This window comes from Macaca nemestrina, chromosome X (genome assembly GCF_043159975.1).
Source record: "Macaca nemestrina isolate mMacNem1 chromosome X, mMacNem.hap1, whole genome shotgun sequence".
Classification (NCBI taxonomy): domain Eukaryota; kingdom Metazoa; phylum Chordata; class Mammalia; order Primates; family Cercopithecidae; genus Macaca; species Macaca nemestrina.
The window spans coordinates 60,852,934-60,868,318 of record NC_092145.1 but is presented as its reverse complement, the minus strand read 5'-3'; positions in this window follow the sequence as shown (position 1 = coordinate 60,868,318).

Genomic DNA, 15,385 nt, shown 5'->3' with positions numbered 1-15,385 from the left:
CAAGTGAGAACATGTGGTGTTCGGTTTTTCTGTTCCTGTGTTAGTTTGCTGAAGATAGTGGCTTCCAGCTCCATCCATGTCCTTGCGAAGGACGTGATCTCATTCCTTTTTTATGGCTGCATAATATTCCATGGTGTATATGCACCACATTTTCTTCATCCGGTCTATCATGGATGGGCATTTGGGTTGATTCCAGGTCTTTGCTATTGTGAAGAGTGCTTGTGCTTTTGATGTCTGAGAGTAATAGTGAACAGCATCAGTTTAACTTCCTCTTTTATTTATTTCTTTTGTCTGATTGCTCTGGTTAGGACTTCCAGTACTATATTGAATAGAAGCAGTGAAAGTAGGCATCCTTGTCTTGCTCCCCTTCTCACGGGAAACACTTTCAACTTTTCCTCGTTTAGTATAATGTTGACATGTTTTCTTCTTTTGACTTGGATATCCAATAAAAAATGACTTTTAATACATAAGGTGTTTTCCTTTGTGATCCCAGAAAATCTGAGACAGGTCTCAGTTACTTTAGAAAGTTTGTTTTGCCAAGGTGGAAGACGCACCCATGACACAGCCTCAGGAATTCCTGACAACATGTGCCCAAAGTGGTCAGGGCATAGCTTGGTTTTATACATTTTAGGGAGACATAAGACATCAATCAATATATACAAGATGTATATTGGTTCAGTCTGGAAAGTCGGGACAACTTTAAGCAAAGGCAGGAAGACACAAAGCTTGGAGGGAGTTTCCAGGTAACAAATGGTTACGTTCTTTTGAGTTTCTGATTAGCCTTCCCAAAGGAGGCAATCAGATATGCATTTATCTCAGTGAGCAGAGGGGTGACTTTAAATAGAATGAGAGGCAGGTTTGCCCTAAGCAGTTCCCAGCTTTTGTTTTTCTTAGTGATTTGGGGTCGCAAGATATTTTCTTTTCACACCTTCTATTTCAATTTTGCTGAGAGTTTTAATGATAAAATGATGCTGGATTTTATCAAATGCTTTTTCTGCATCTATTGAGATAATTATGTAATTTTTGTTTCTAATTCCATTTATGTGGTGTATCACATTTATTGACTTGCAGATGTTAAAACATCCCTGTATCTCTGGTATGAAACCCACTTGATTATGGTGGATTATCTTTTTGATATGCTATTGAATTCAGTTAACTAGCATTTTTTTGATAATTTTTGCATCTATGCTTCTCAGGGATATTGGTCTGTAGATTTTTTTGTCGTTGTTATGTTCTTCCTTGTGTTGGTATTAGGATGATATTGACTTCATAGAATAATTTAGGGAGGATTTCTTCTTTCTCTATTCTTTGGAATATTATCAATATATTTGGTGCCAATTATTCTTTGAAAGTCTGATAGAATTCAGCTGTGACTCTGTCTGGTCCTATACTTTTTTTGTTAGCAATTTTTTAAATAACCATTTCAAACTTGCTGCTTGCTATTGGTCTGTTCAGAGATTCTATATCTTCCTGGTTTAATCTATGAAAGTTGTATATTTCCCGAATTTTTCTATCTCCTCTCGGTTTTTTACTTTGTGCTTGTAAAGGTGTTCATAGTAGCCTTGCATAATCTCTTGTATTTCTGTGGTATTGCTTATAATATCTCCCATTTTTTTTCTAATCGAGCTTATTTGGATTTTCTGTCTTCTCTTGGTTAATTTCAATAATCCTCTTTCAATTTTATTTATCTTTTCAAAGAAGCTGCTTTTTGTTTCATTTATTTTTTGTAAATTTTTTTTGTTTCAATTCCATTTAGTTCTTCTCTGATCTTGGTTATTTATTTTCTTCTGCTGGGTTTGGGTTTGGCTTGTTCTTCTTTTCTTCATTCCTGGAGTTTTTACCTCAGATCATCTATTTGTGCTTCTTCAGACTTTTTGATATAGGCATTTAATACTATGAACTTTCCTCGTAGCACCTCTTTTGCCGTATCCCAGAGGTTTTGGTAGGTTGTGTTACTATTACCATTCAGTTCAAACGATTTTTAAATTTCCATCTTGATTTTCTTATTCACTCAATGATCATTAAAAAGCAGGTTATTTAATTTCCCTGAATTTGCATAGTTTTGAGGGTTCCTGTTGGTGTTGATTTCCTTGATTTCCAATTCTATTTCACTGTGATCTGAGACAGTACTTGATATTATTTCTATTTTCTTGAATTTATTGAGACTTGTTTTGTGACCTATCATATAGTCTATTTTGAAGGATGTTCCATGTACTGATGAGTAGAATGTATATTCTGCAGTTAGTGGGTGGAATATTCTGTAAATATCTGTTAAATACATTTGTTTTAGGGTATAATTTAAGTCCACTGTTTCTTTGTTGATTTTCTGCTTTAAAGACCTATCCAATGCTGTCATTAGAGTATTACAGTCCCCCCAATATTATTGTGTTGTTGTCTATCTCATTTTTTTAGTTCTAGGAGTGATTGTTTTATAAATTTGGGAGCTCCAGTGTTAGGTGTATATATATTTAGGATTGTGATATTTTCCTGTTGGACTAGTTATTTTATCATTATGTAATGTCCCATCCCTAGCGGAATGGGGAGAACACCACATCAAGGAAGCATTCCGTGGGACAAAAGAATCTGAACAGCAACCTTGAGCTTCAAATCTTCCCTCTGACATAGTCTACCCAAATGAGAAAAAAACAGAAAAAAGAGTTCTGGTAATATAACAAAACAATGTTCTTTAACACCCCTAAAACATCACATTGAGAATAGGAGCAGTATTATTTATTTCTTTTCATAGAACTTTATTTTTATCTCTTGCTTTACTGCTGATGAATATATGAAACATGCAATAAGAGATTCAGTAGAATTGATGTGTTAACAACGAATATCTTTATCTCTTTTTCAATTTCAGAGAGAAATTTTTACTAATTCTGTTAAATATAATACCTGCTGAAGAATTTGTATGGATTATTACTGGGTTAAGAATGTTACCTTTCATTCCTTGTTTGCTAAGAGTTTTGTGCATAAATGACACATGAGTTTTAATTATTTTTACGCTTATATTGAAAATTGTCTCCTAACATAAATGTGTGTAGAAAAAGATGACTCTAAAAATGGAATACAGTATGTTAAAAATAACTGTTCTTATTTTATTCAATTATGTTGTTTGACAATATTGATCCTGAGTCACAAATGATATAAAAGCTGGAAGATTAGATTACTTAAATGAAAATCACAGTCTAACTGAAAGATTTGTGGATACTAAAATATTATTAATTATTTTCTTAGACTTAACCATTCAGGAGAGATGGTTATCTCTTTGTATTCAATAAAGCTATCCCTGGAAGATTGCTGATCTTCATTTGGTAACCTACAGTTGTAGAAATTTGTATAAAAATGGCTGAAATTGTTTCCTTCCCTGCAACCATGCCCATTTGCAAGGTGACTTTGTGACTCTTTCCATCAGGAGGAGGAGTTTATTTCCCTGTCCCTTGAATGTGAACATTCCATTAAATTCTTCGACTTTGATCAATAGAATGTGGCTGAAATTATACTGTGTCATTTCACAGCCTTGATCTTGAGAGGTCTTGAACAATCTTACACTCTTTTAGAACTCTGCTCAGCTATCTGGTGAATAGTTTGACAGCTTTCTGGATGATGACAGGCATATGACCCAATTGCCTGTTTTCTTCCCTGAAAGCCAGCCAAATGTGAAAAGTAAACCTACCTACCTGATTTATAGATGACTGCCGAGGGCAGAAGAACTGTCTAGTTTGAATTCAGTCAAAATTGCTAATCCATAAAATCATAAACTGAACAAATAGTTGTTATTTTAAACCACTAAATTTGGGGGTGGTTTAATATGCGGAATAAGCCATATGCTATATCTGTACGAAATATCAGTTTGTTTTTATCCCAGAATTTATTCATTCAGCCAGTCACTTATTTGACTACTATGAAAAAAGCATCTCTTATGTACTAGTCACATGTTTATGTACTGGGATTGAGCACTAAGCAAAATCGAAACAGTACCTTCATCATTCTGAGACTTGTGAACAGAGGCAGAAAATAAAGAACATAAAAAGTAAAATATTGGTATCTTAGATGATTGTAGGTGCAATTATTGTATTAGGTGGTGAGGATATGTTTTTGTAAAATTAAAGAGAAAAAATAAACATAGAGTAAGAAGTGAGATCAGGAAAATATTTCCTTCCTTTGAGAGAAATAGCAGCATGTTTAAATATTGGTTAGGAAGCTCTAGTAGAGAGACAAAAAATTGGTGACACAAAAAACATGACACTAATTTATCCTCGCTGTAGTAAGAATGCAACAGGAGCCTGTTTTCCACGGAATACTAATAGGAGAAGTGCACTTCTGGCCTGGTCAAAATGGCCAACAGCTATTTCGTTTGTATTTCAACTGTGCTCATGTAGAAAGAGAGAATAAAGTTTTTAAAAAAGAGGTGGAAAAGAGTAGAAGAAAATCCCTCACACACTTGCTTTTCATACTACCTGGCAGTTGCAAAATATGTGCTCAGTCCATATGCTGCATTCAGAGCCTGTGTGCTCAGAGGGGCTCTAATGACATGGCAAATAATTATATGACTATGCAGCTGTCTGACTTCATCCGTACTCTCCCTTCAGCTAGCTTTCAGTCTTACTAATCTGTGATTATGATCAGCAAATACTTTGAGACAGAATGGGCTCGTTGGAGCTGCAGAGTAATACTATAATAGTAACAATATCACCTTACCCAATCTGCCCCAGCAGTGCCAGGGACACAAGATGAATCCATAAGCTTGGGAAATAAGATGTTAGCCTGCTAATTAGGAAGACAGGAATTGGTTTCTTACTTATCCACCGACTCACTCTGCCCTCAGCAAGTCACATTGTCTCCCGTGGCATTATCATCATTACAAAGAATAAGATGGTTTCTGCCTTCTTAGATATATTGACAGTTTACACATATTCAGAAGCTCTAAAAATGTGAGAGAAAAACACTTTATACTTTAAGGTAATAAAGTCAGTGTTTTTTGTTTGTTTTGTTTTGTTTTGTAATAGCAGTTTGTTTTCATGTTAGACAGATGACAAGTGGATAAAATTCCCCGTTTTCTGGAATGACTTCAAGCCTTTGAAACATAAAACTCTCAGGGGCGGGGCCAAGATGGCCAACTAGAAACAGCAGCAATCAGAGGCTCCCATTGAAAAGAACCATAACAGCATGCAAATCCTGCACCGGCAACCAAGGTATCCAGGTTCTGTCATCAGAACTGACTAGGTGATTGGCGTGAACCATGGACAGGAAGGAAGAGCAGTGAGGTGTGATGGCCCACCTGAGAGCCACATGTGGCAGAGGACCCCCCATATCCCAGCCAAGAGAGATGGTGAGTGAGCATGCTATCCAGCCTGGGATAATGTGCTTTTTTCACGGAACTGTGTAACCCATGCATTGGAAGATTCTACTCGTGAGTCCATGCCACCAGGGCCTAGGGTCCCAACTGTGGAGCGATGAAGATTCTCAACAGCCACTAAGCTAGAATCTGCTTAAGTCTGCCGAGCTCCCAGGGGGAAGAGTGGCCAGCACCACAGCTGTGGCTGTCTGCTGTCTAAGTTGTTTGAGCTTCTTGGAAGAGAGATGACAGTCAACCCTGGGACTGACAGCCACCCAACACTCTAATCTCCCAGGGCACGGACAGGGCAGCAGCCATCTCCATAGCTCCAGGCTGCGCTTTTCCTCTGCTGGAGCAGGGGATGCTGGATGGCTTGGTCCCAAGGGGTATCCCCCACAGTCTAAAACACCTGCTGTGGCAGACTGCAGACAGGGTGCCTCTTCAGGTCCGACCTTGACCCATCTCTCCTCACTGGGTGGGGCCTCTTTGCAGGAACTCCAACAACTCCAGCCAGGGGATCAGGGACAGAACTCTGATCTCCATGGGCCTGAGCCCATAGGAGGAGAGGTGGCCGCAGTCGCCACAAACCAGCAGACTTAGCCTTTCCTCCAGCTAGTTCTGAGGAATCCAGGGAACCCAGACAAGTGGGTTTCCTGCAGTGAAGCACACCTCCAACAAGGGACAGTCAAAGTGCTTTGTTAAATGTGTCCTCTTCCCCGTGCCACCTAACTGCGTGAGACCCTCCAACAGAGGTTGCCAGACACCCTATACAGAAGCATACCTACTGGCATCATGTCTGTGCCCCTCGATGTCAGAGATCCCAGAAGAAGGAACAGGCGCTCATCTTGACTGTTCTCCAGCCCCCTTGAATGACATCTCCAGGCACAGGAGTGAACCAGATGAATAGCGCCTGAAGTAAACCCCCAGAAAACCACAGCAGCCCTACAGAAGAGGGACATGACCATTGAAATAAATAAATAAATAAATAACAGAAAACAACAAAATAGCACCAACAAAAAAGTCCCCATAAAAACCCAATCCAAGGGTCAGCTGCCTCAAAGATCGATACTGCACAAACTCATGAAGATGAGAAAGTATCAATGAAAAAAATGCTGAAAATCCAAAAGTCCAGAGTCCCTCTGATCCTGCAAATGATTGCAATGCCTCTCCGGCAAGGGTGCAGAGCTGGACAAAGGATGAGGTGGATGAATTGACAGAAGTGGGCTTCAGAAGGTAGGTGATAGCAAACTCTGCTACGCTAAAGGAACGTGTTCTAACCCAGTGCAAAGAAGCTAAGAACCTTGATAAAATGTTACAGGAGCTGCTAACTAGAATAACCAGTTTAGAAAGAAACATAAATGACCTGATGAAGCTGAAAAACACAGCATGCTAACTTTGTGAAGCATACACAAGTATCGAGAGATGAATCGACCAAGTGGAAGAAAGGATATCAGAGCCTGAAGACCATTTTTCTGAAATAAGGCATGCAGAAAAGATTAGAGAAAAAAGAATAAAAAGGAATGAACAAAACCCCTGAGAAATATGGGACTCTGTAAAAAGACAAAACCTACAATTGATTGGACTACCTGAAAGAGATGGGGAGAATGGAAGCAAGTTGGAAAATACACTTCAGGATATTATCCAGGAGAACTTCCCCAACCTAGCAAGATGGGCCAACGTTCAAATTCAGGAAATAAAGAGAAAACTACTAAGATACTCCACGAACAGAATAACCCCAAGACACATAATCATCAGATTCTCCAAGTCAAAATAAAGGATAAAAATGTTAAGGGCAGCCAGAGAGAAAGGCCAGTTCATCTACAAAGGAAGCCCATCAGACCACCAGCAGACCTCTGAGAAGAAACCCTACAAGCCAGAAGAGAGTGGAGGCCAATATTCCACATTCTTAAAGAAAATTATTTTCAAAGCAGAATTACATATCCAGCCAAACTAAGCTTCATAAGTGAAAGAGAAATATAATCTTTTCCAGACAATCAAATGCTGAGGGATTTTGTGATCACCAGGCCTGCCTTGCAAGAGCTCCTGAAGAAAGCACTAAATATACAAAGGAAAAAAATGGTACTGGCAACTGCAAAAACATACCAAAATATAAAGACCAATGACACCATGAAAAAACTGCATTAACTAGTGTGTAAAATAACCAGATAGCATCATGATGACAGGATCAAATTCACACATAACAATACTAACTTTAAACGCAAATGGGCTAAATGACACGATTAAAAGACACAGACTGGCAAATTGGATAAAGGGTCAAGAACCATCTGGGTACTATATTTAGGAGACTCATCTCAAGTGCAAAGACACACATAGGCTCAAAATGAAAGGAAGGAGGAAAACTTACCAAGCAAGTAGAAAAAAAAAAAAAGGAAAAACAAAAACCAAATGCCAGGGTTGCAATCCTAGTCTGTGACAAAACAGACTTTAAACCAACAAAAATCAAAAAAGACAAAGAAAGGCATTACATAATGGTAAAGGGATCAATTCAAAAAGAAGAGCTAACTATCTTAAATGTATATGCACCCAATACAGGAGCACACAGACTCATAAAACAGATACTTAGAGACCTACAAAGAGACTTAGTCTCCCACACAATAACAGTGGGATATTTTAACACCCCACTGTCAATATTAGACAGATCAACAAGACAGAAAATTAACAAGGATATTCAGGATTTGAACTCAGCTCTAGATCAAGTGGACCTGACTGACATCTAGAGAAGTTTCTAACCCAAATCAACAGATTATACATTATTCTCAGTGCTACATGGTGCTTATTCTAAAATTGACCAAATAATTGAAAGTAAAACACTTCTCAGCAAATGCAAAAGAACTGAACTCATAACAATCTCTCAGATCACAGTGCAATCACATTAGAACTCAGGATTAAGAAGCTCACTCAAAACTGTACAACTACATGGAAATTGAATAGCCTGCTCCTGAATCACTCCTGGGTAAATAATAAAATTAATACAACTATCAAGGAATTCTTTGAAACCAATGAGAACAAAGAGAAAATGTACCAGAATCTCTGGGACACAGCTAAAGTAGTGTAACAGTCTCAGGATACAAAATAAATGTCCAAAAATCACAAGCATTTATATATACCAACAATAGATAAGCAGAGAGCCAAATCATGAATGAATTCAAATTCACAGTTGCTTAAAGAGAAGAAAATAACTAGGAATATAGCTAACAAGGGATGTGAAAGACCTCTTCAAGGAGAACTATAAACCACTGCTCAAGGAAATAAGAGAGGACACAGACAAATGGAAAAACTTTTCATCCTAATGGATAGCAAAAATCAGTATCATAGAAATGGCCATATTGCCCAAAGTAATTTATAGACTCAATGCTATTCCCATCAAACTACCATTGACATTCTGTACAGAATTATAAAAAAACTACTTTAAATTTCATATGGAACCCAAAAGGAGCCTGTATAGCAAAGTCAATCTGAGGCAAAAAGAACAAAGTTGGAGGCATCATGCTATCAGACTTCAAACTATATACTACAATGCTACAGTAAGCAAAACAGCATGGTACTGGTACCTAAAAAGATATATAGACCAATGGAACAGAACAGAGACCTCAGAAATAACATCACACATCTACAACCAACTGATGTTTAACAAACTGGACAAAAACAAGCAATGGGGAAATAATTATCTATTTTAAAATGGTGCTGGGAAAACTGGTTAGCCATATGCAGAAAACTGAAGCTGGACCCCTTCTTTACACCTTATACAAAAATTAACTCAAGATGGATTAAAGACTTAAATGTAAAACCCAAAATCATAAAAACCCTAGAAGAAAATCTAGGCAAAACCATTCAGGACATAAGCATGGGCAAAGACTTCATGATGAAAATGCCAAAAGCAATTGCAACAAAAGCAAAAATTGACAAATAGTATATAATTAAACTAAAGAGCTTCAGCACAACAAAAGAAACTGTCATCAGAGTGAAAAGGCAACCTACAGAATGGGGGAAAAGTTTTGCAATATACCCATCTGACAAAGGTCTAATATCCAAAATCTACGAGGAACTTAAACAAATTTACAAGAAAAAAAAACCACACACACATGAAAAAAAGTGGGCAAAGGATATAAACAGACACTTCTCAAAAAAAGACATGTATGTGGCCAATAAACATATGAAAACAAGCTCATCATCACTGATCATTAGAGAAATGCAAATCAAAACCACAATAAGATATTATCTTACACCAGTTAGAATGCCGACTATTAAAAATTCAAGAAACAATAGATGCTGTCAAGGCTGTGGAGAAATAGGAACGCTTTTACACTGTTGGTGGGAATGTAAATTTGTTCAGCCATTGTGAAAGACAGTGTGGCAATTCCTCAAAAATCTAGAACCAGAAATACCATTTGACCCAGCAATGCTATTACTATGTATATACCCAAAGGCATATAAATCATTTTACTATAAAGGCACATGCACATGTATATTTACTGCAGCACTATTTACAATAGCAAAGACATGGAACCAATGCGAATGCCCATCAATGATAGACTGGATAAAAAAGATGTGGTACATATACATCATGGAATACTATGCAGCCATAAAAAGTAATGAGGTCATGTCCTTTGCAGGGACAAGGATGAAGCTGGAAGCCATCATCTTCAGCAAACTAACACAGAAACAGAAAAGCAAACACTGCATGTTCTCATTCATAAGTGGGAGTTGAACAATGAGAGCACATAGACACAAGGAGAGGAATGACACACATCCGAACCAGTTGGGGGGTGAGGGATCAGAGAAGGGAGAACATTAGGATAAATAGCTAATGCATGTGGGGCTTAAAACCTAGAGGAGGGTTGATGGGTGCAGCAAACCACCATGGCACATGTATACCTATGTAACAAACCTAAATGTTCTGAACTTGTACCCTAGAACTTAAAGTAAATTAAATAATAATAAAAAAAATTGCTTCCTTAAAAAGATAATTGTAAGGTATGGAGGAAATACACAGAGGAGGAACTAGAAATGAGGAAAAAGGCTAGAAAGTATTGATAAGAATAGAGTATCAATGGATAAATGTAAAAGCAGAGTAACTTTTATATTTAAGTTCATCGATGTTCTATCAGGGATATAGTTATATTTCTGAGATTGTTTATCAATAGAATCATATAGAAACATTTTATTTCCATTAAAAATATAATTACAAGTGTTTATAAGTTAAAAAAAAAGAAATATAAAACTCTCAAGTGTTACCTTCAATATTTTCTTTTGGTGGGTTGGTACTAAAGTATAATGTGGGAGGTGTTGGCCTAGAAAGTTTTTCCCTCCTGGTTCTGTCATCTCCACCAACTCTAAATACCACTAGAAACAAGAAGTTTTATTTGAATCTGATTGATTTCTCCTCAGTTCAACAGAACACAGCCATGTCAACTCAAAGCAAAACCAACCACTTTCCAGGAGGCTCAGGTTGTTCAATTTACTTCTGAGCCCTGCTATAGCTTTATAGAGCCTTCCATCAATTCGAAGTTCCTCTATTTATACCTTTCCAAACAAAAAGGAAATATGCTGTGCATGTACCATATTTATGTTTATTTCTTCATTCATTAATTAAACAATATTTCTGAGCAACTACTACGTTTAAAGCATGATGCCAAGGACAAACTAGTAAGACACACATTGCCTTATCTTCTTAGAGCATATTAAGCTAGCAAAGTGAAGACTCAAACTAGATTTATTAGAATTTTTTGCATGTGGAAGAAAGGAAAATAAACATTCAGAGGAGTGTATATGCCCTCTCATTTCCATATGACTTTCAATACCTTTCTGTGAAGAAGGTACACTTCCTTGCCCTATTGACATCACTTTAGGCTATGTGATTTGCTGTGGCTGAAGAAATATGTGTAGTACGGACAGTTTGCCAAATTTTAAATAAAAGCTCTAAAAGCCAGCATGTGGTTTCATCAGTTCTCTTGCCTTTCCCTTCCGCCATGAGAGTAGTAGGTCCTGGTTGGGGCCGCTCCTTAGCCTGGATCCAGAAAGGAAGAAATCATGTGGAACAGAAGCAGAATTGCAGCCAACCTGCAGCCAACAGGTAAGGCAAGTGAGAAGTAAATGCTTGTCATCTCCATGAGTCTATAAAAGATATTTGTTTTCATTCATGTGTTTTCTCATTCAAGAATTTCTTTATGCTTTTGAAGTGAAATAACCTAATTTACAATAAAGAGAAAAAGACATTGAACTATGAGTGGTGAAGTTTGATGTGTGTCTCTTTATGATACAAATTGTCATAAGACAAAATTTATCATGTTTTGTAACCAACGAGAAATTTCAGAAGGGTGGTATAACCTGCAGTGAGAATAAAGATATTAAGGGAGCAATATTAGCAATAGATTTTATGGGTGTCATAATAACACTTTTTTCACAGTACTCCTTATTAGGTAAAATATAAGTTTGGCCTAGAATTTAAAACTATTTATTAATAATATTTTTCTGAATTTGGCCTTATTGTGGAATATTGTAGACATTATTCAATGTTAGAGCTGAAAGAAACACTAGAGATTACTTAGTTCCAGCCTTTCATCTGATGATTAAAGGAACTGGTGGAGGGTAGTAGAATAAGTTATTTAACTAAAATTGCACAGTCATTTATGATAAAGCTATGATTCTAGACCTACTGACTCCAAGTCTAATTTTCTTCTAACTACACGTACTGCCTTCATCAGAGAGTGTCATAGTTGGGAGCATATGAAAATAAGAGTACTATATGCCAGTATTGTACTAAACATTTTACATACACGAACCCATTGAATCCTTAAAATAACTCATTTTACCAAGGAGTGGAGAGATTAATGAGGTTAATTACCAAGCCCAATAACTGATAATTAGTCGATGTCTGAGTAGAGATAGAAAGCTTGGCAATCTAACTCTTGAATCAGTTTTCTAAACCACAGGGAAAGAAAAGAATATAATAATATTGAGATGAGGGAAAGACTGGGTACAGAACTGGCAATCAAAACAGTTATTATTTTTTAAAATGAGCACTTGTATAAAAGCATCCACAGTCCTAAGTTCACCTGTAAAATATCACACATTATATATTAGAGTCCTTTGAGGCCCTGGCACTCAGTGTACAAGAGCCAAGCCTATTTTAGACCCATGAGGTACTGAGCTGACAATGGCAAATTATGTGAAACTCTGAAAGGTAAATTTCTCTTAGAGCCCCCAGCTCCCTATCCCAGGAAGAGCTGCACTATAAGCATATTCTGAGTGTTGCCATCCTCTCAATACTTTTACTAAATGAAACAAACATCTAGCAAGGATTTATAGGAAAGCAGAATTACTAGGTCGCAGTAATTTTGTGGAAATTTTGTGAATATTTTCAGTATACTCTCCGCCCCTTAGGCTGTGATAGAAGGTGGAACCCAGCTGAAGGGCGTGCTGAAGGCTTAGTCTCAGTTGATATTATTATCGCAGTTTCCACTTCTTAGGGCTCTTTTGCCCAGAGGACTCTGCCTAAACACTCTCATCATGGCTTGGCATGAAACTTCAATAAATATTTATTAGTGAAAGGACTCTGTACCTTAGGCAGTTGGAAATGTTTTATTTCACTTGGCCTAAGTATCGTTAGTACAATTGTGCAGAGTAAGTGAAGAAGAAAATGTAGGTTGACAGTAAAACCCCTCAAGGATGTCTTTCTCCCATTATCCAGGAAAGGCCATGTGAGAAATTGACAATCTGAATGGCACAATTTTGTCACCCAGGTGCTTTTCCCACTTGCTTGCCTTATTCTAAGGAGAGCTATATTCAAGTTCCATGACAGTTATTGATTTTGCGTCACAATTACCCTTGTGCCTAAGAGATGTATACACAGGTTAGCACGGCCTGTACTATGTTATGAACGCCATGAAGTCATTTAGTGTCTAAAGCTTAGGTCATAAGCTTTAGAGTTTGCCAGACCTAGGTTTAATTCCCATCTCTAGCCCTTATTTACTTTATTACCATGAGGCAAATTATGTAACATACCTGAGCCTTTGTTCCTTTTGTGTACAATGGTGAAGAAATAACACCTACATCTCAAGAAATTGTTCATTCATTCAACAAAAATTTGAGACTCTGCCCAGTACCAGATACACAGAAGAACAGAAAGATAAATAAATTGTATAGTGTATTAAGAAATGAAGAATGCTATAGAAAAATAAATTATAGAACTGTGTAAGAGATGGGTAGTGCTAGGGTAGGAGTTGGAAATACAGAGTTCTTCTTTAAAATAAGAAAGTCAGGGTGGGCCTTTGGTGAATAAAGACAGAAGCTATGTTCTTTACTTTTAATGAAAAAAGTGAGGCCGGGCACAGAGGCTCATGCCTGTAATCCCAGCACTTTGGGAGGCTGAGGTGGGCGGATCACGAGGTCAGGAGATCGAGACCATCCTGGCTAACACGGTGAAACCCCGTCTCTACTAAACATACAAAAAATTAGCCGGGCGTGGTGGCGGGCGCCTGTGGTCCCAGCTACTCGGGAGGCTGAGGCAGGAGAATGGCCTGAACCTGGGAGGCGGAGCTTTCAGTGAGCCGAGATCGAGCCACTGCACTCCAGCCTGGGCGACAGAGCGAGACTGTCTCAAACAAAAAACAAAAACAAACAAACAAAAAAAAAAAAAAAAACAAAAAAACAAAAAGAAGTGAGCCAGTGTTTGATACTGAGCAAGGGAGTGATATGGTCAACTTTACCTTAAAAAATTAATTCTGGCTCTTATGTTGAGTATAGATTGTAAGAGGGAAGAGTAATAAGGAAATCAGTGAAGAGGCTATTGACCTAACACAGGTAAGAGATGATAGTGGCTCATAACATTGGAACAGGTTGGTAGTAGTGGATACTATAGGTGGTCAGATGATAGATACTTTTATAGGCAGAAGAAGACACTGAGTGTTTTGATCTGAGCAACGGGAAGGATGAAATTTCTATCAAATGAGATAGGGAAAGTTATGCGTGGAACAGGTGTATGTGTGGAAAGAAACAACAAGAGTTCAGTTTGGAGGCATTGAGTCTGAGATCTCTACTGAACATCCAAAGGGAAAGTACAGTAGGCAGCCAGCTGAATGGATCTGGAGTTCAGATAAAATTTTGTTGAAGATATACATTTGGAATGTTAGGAGGATTAAATGAGACAGCATAAGTAAAGCACTAAAAGCAACATGTGATTAATAATAAAAACGCAATATATATTAGATTAAAAGTGTGTCATTATAACATCGAAAATTATAATTCCCACTACTTGTCTAGCACAGTGACTGGTACTTATTAGGTGTCATATATGTACACGAAGTAACCAAAGAGTAATATTTCAAACTATGGTATATATGGGTGATTTTGGGGAGTGCAACACAAGAAGTAAACATAATGTATGTTTTTACTTAAATGCAAATTTATTAACAGGTCATTTACATTTTTAATTTTTATTATTTTTTTCATCTTTATGGCTACATAGTAGTTTGTATATTTATGGGATACATGAGCTATTTTGGTATAGAGATGCAATGTATAATAATCACGTTGTGGAAAATTGGGTATCCATCTCCTCCAGCATTTATCCTTTGTGCTACAGACAACTCAATTATAATATTTTAGTTATATTAAAATGTACAGTTTAATTATTATTGATGATAATCCTCCTGTTGTGCTATGAAATACTAGATTTTATTCATTTTAACTATTATTTTGTACCCATTAACCATTTGCATCTTTTTCCCATGCCACCTCCATTTACTACCCTTCCCTTCCTCTGGTAACTATCCTTCTATTTTCCATCTTTATGAGTTCAATTGTCTTAATTTTAGATTCCATAAATAAGTGAGAATTTGTGACATTTGTCTTTCTGTGCCTAGCTTACTTCACTTAACATAGTGAACTTTAGTTTCATCCACACTGTTGCAAATAAATCTTTGTCATTCCTTTTTAGGGCCGAATAGTACTCCATTGTATATATGTACCACATTTTCTTTATCTATTCATCCATTGATGTACATTTGTGTTGCTTTCAAATCTTAG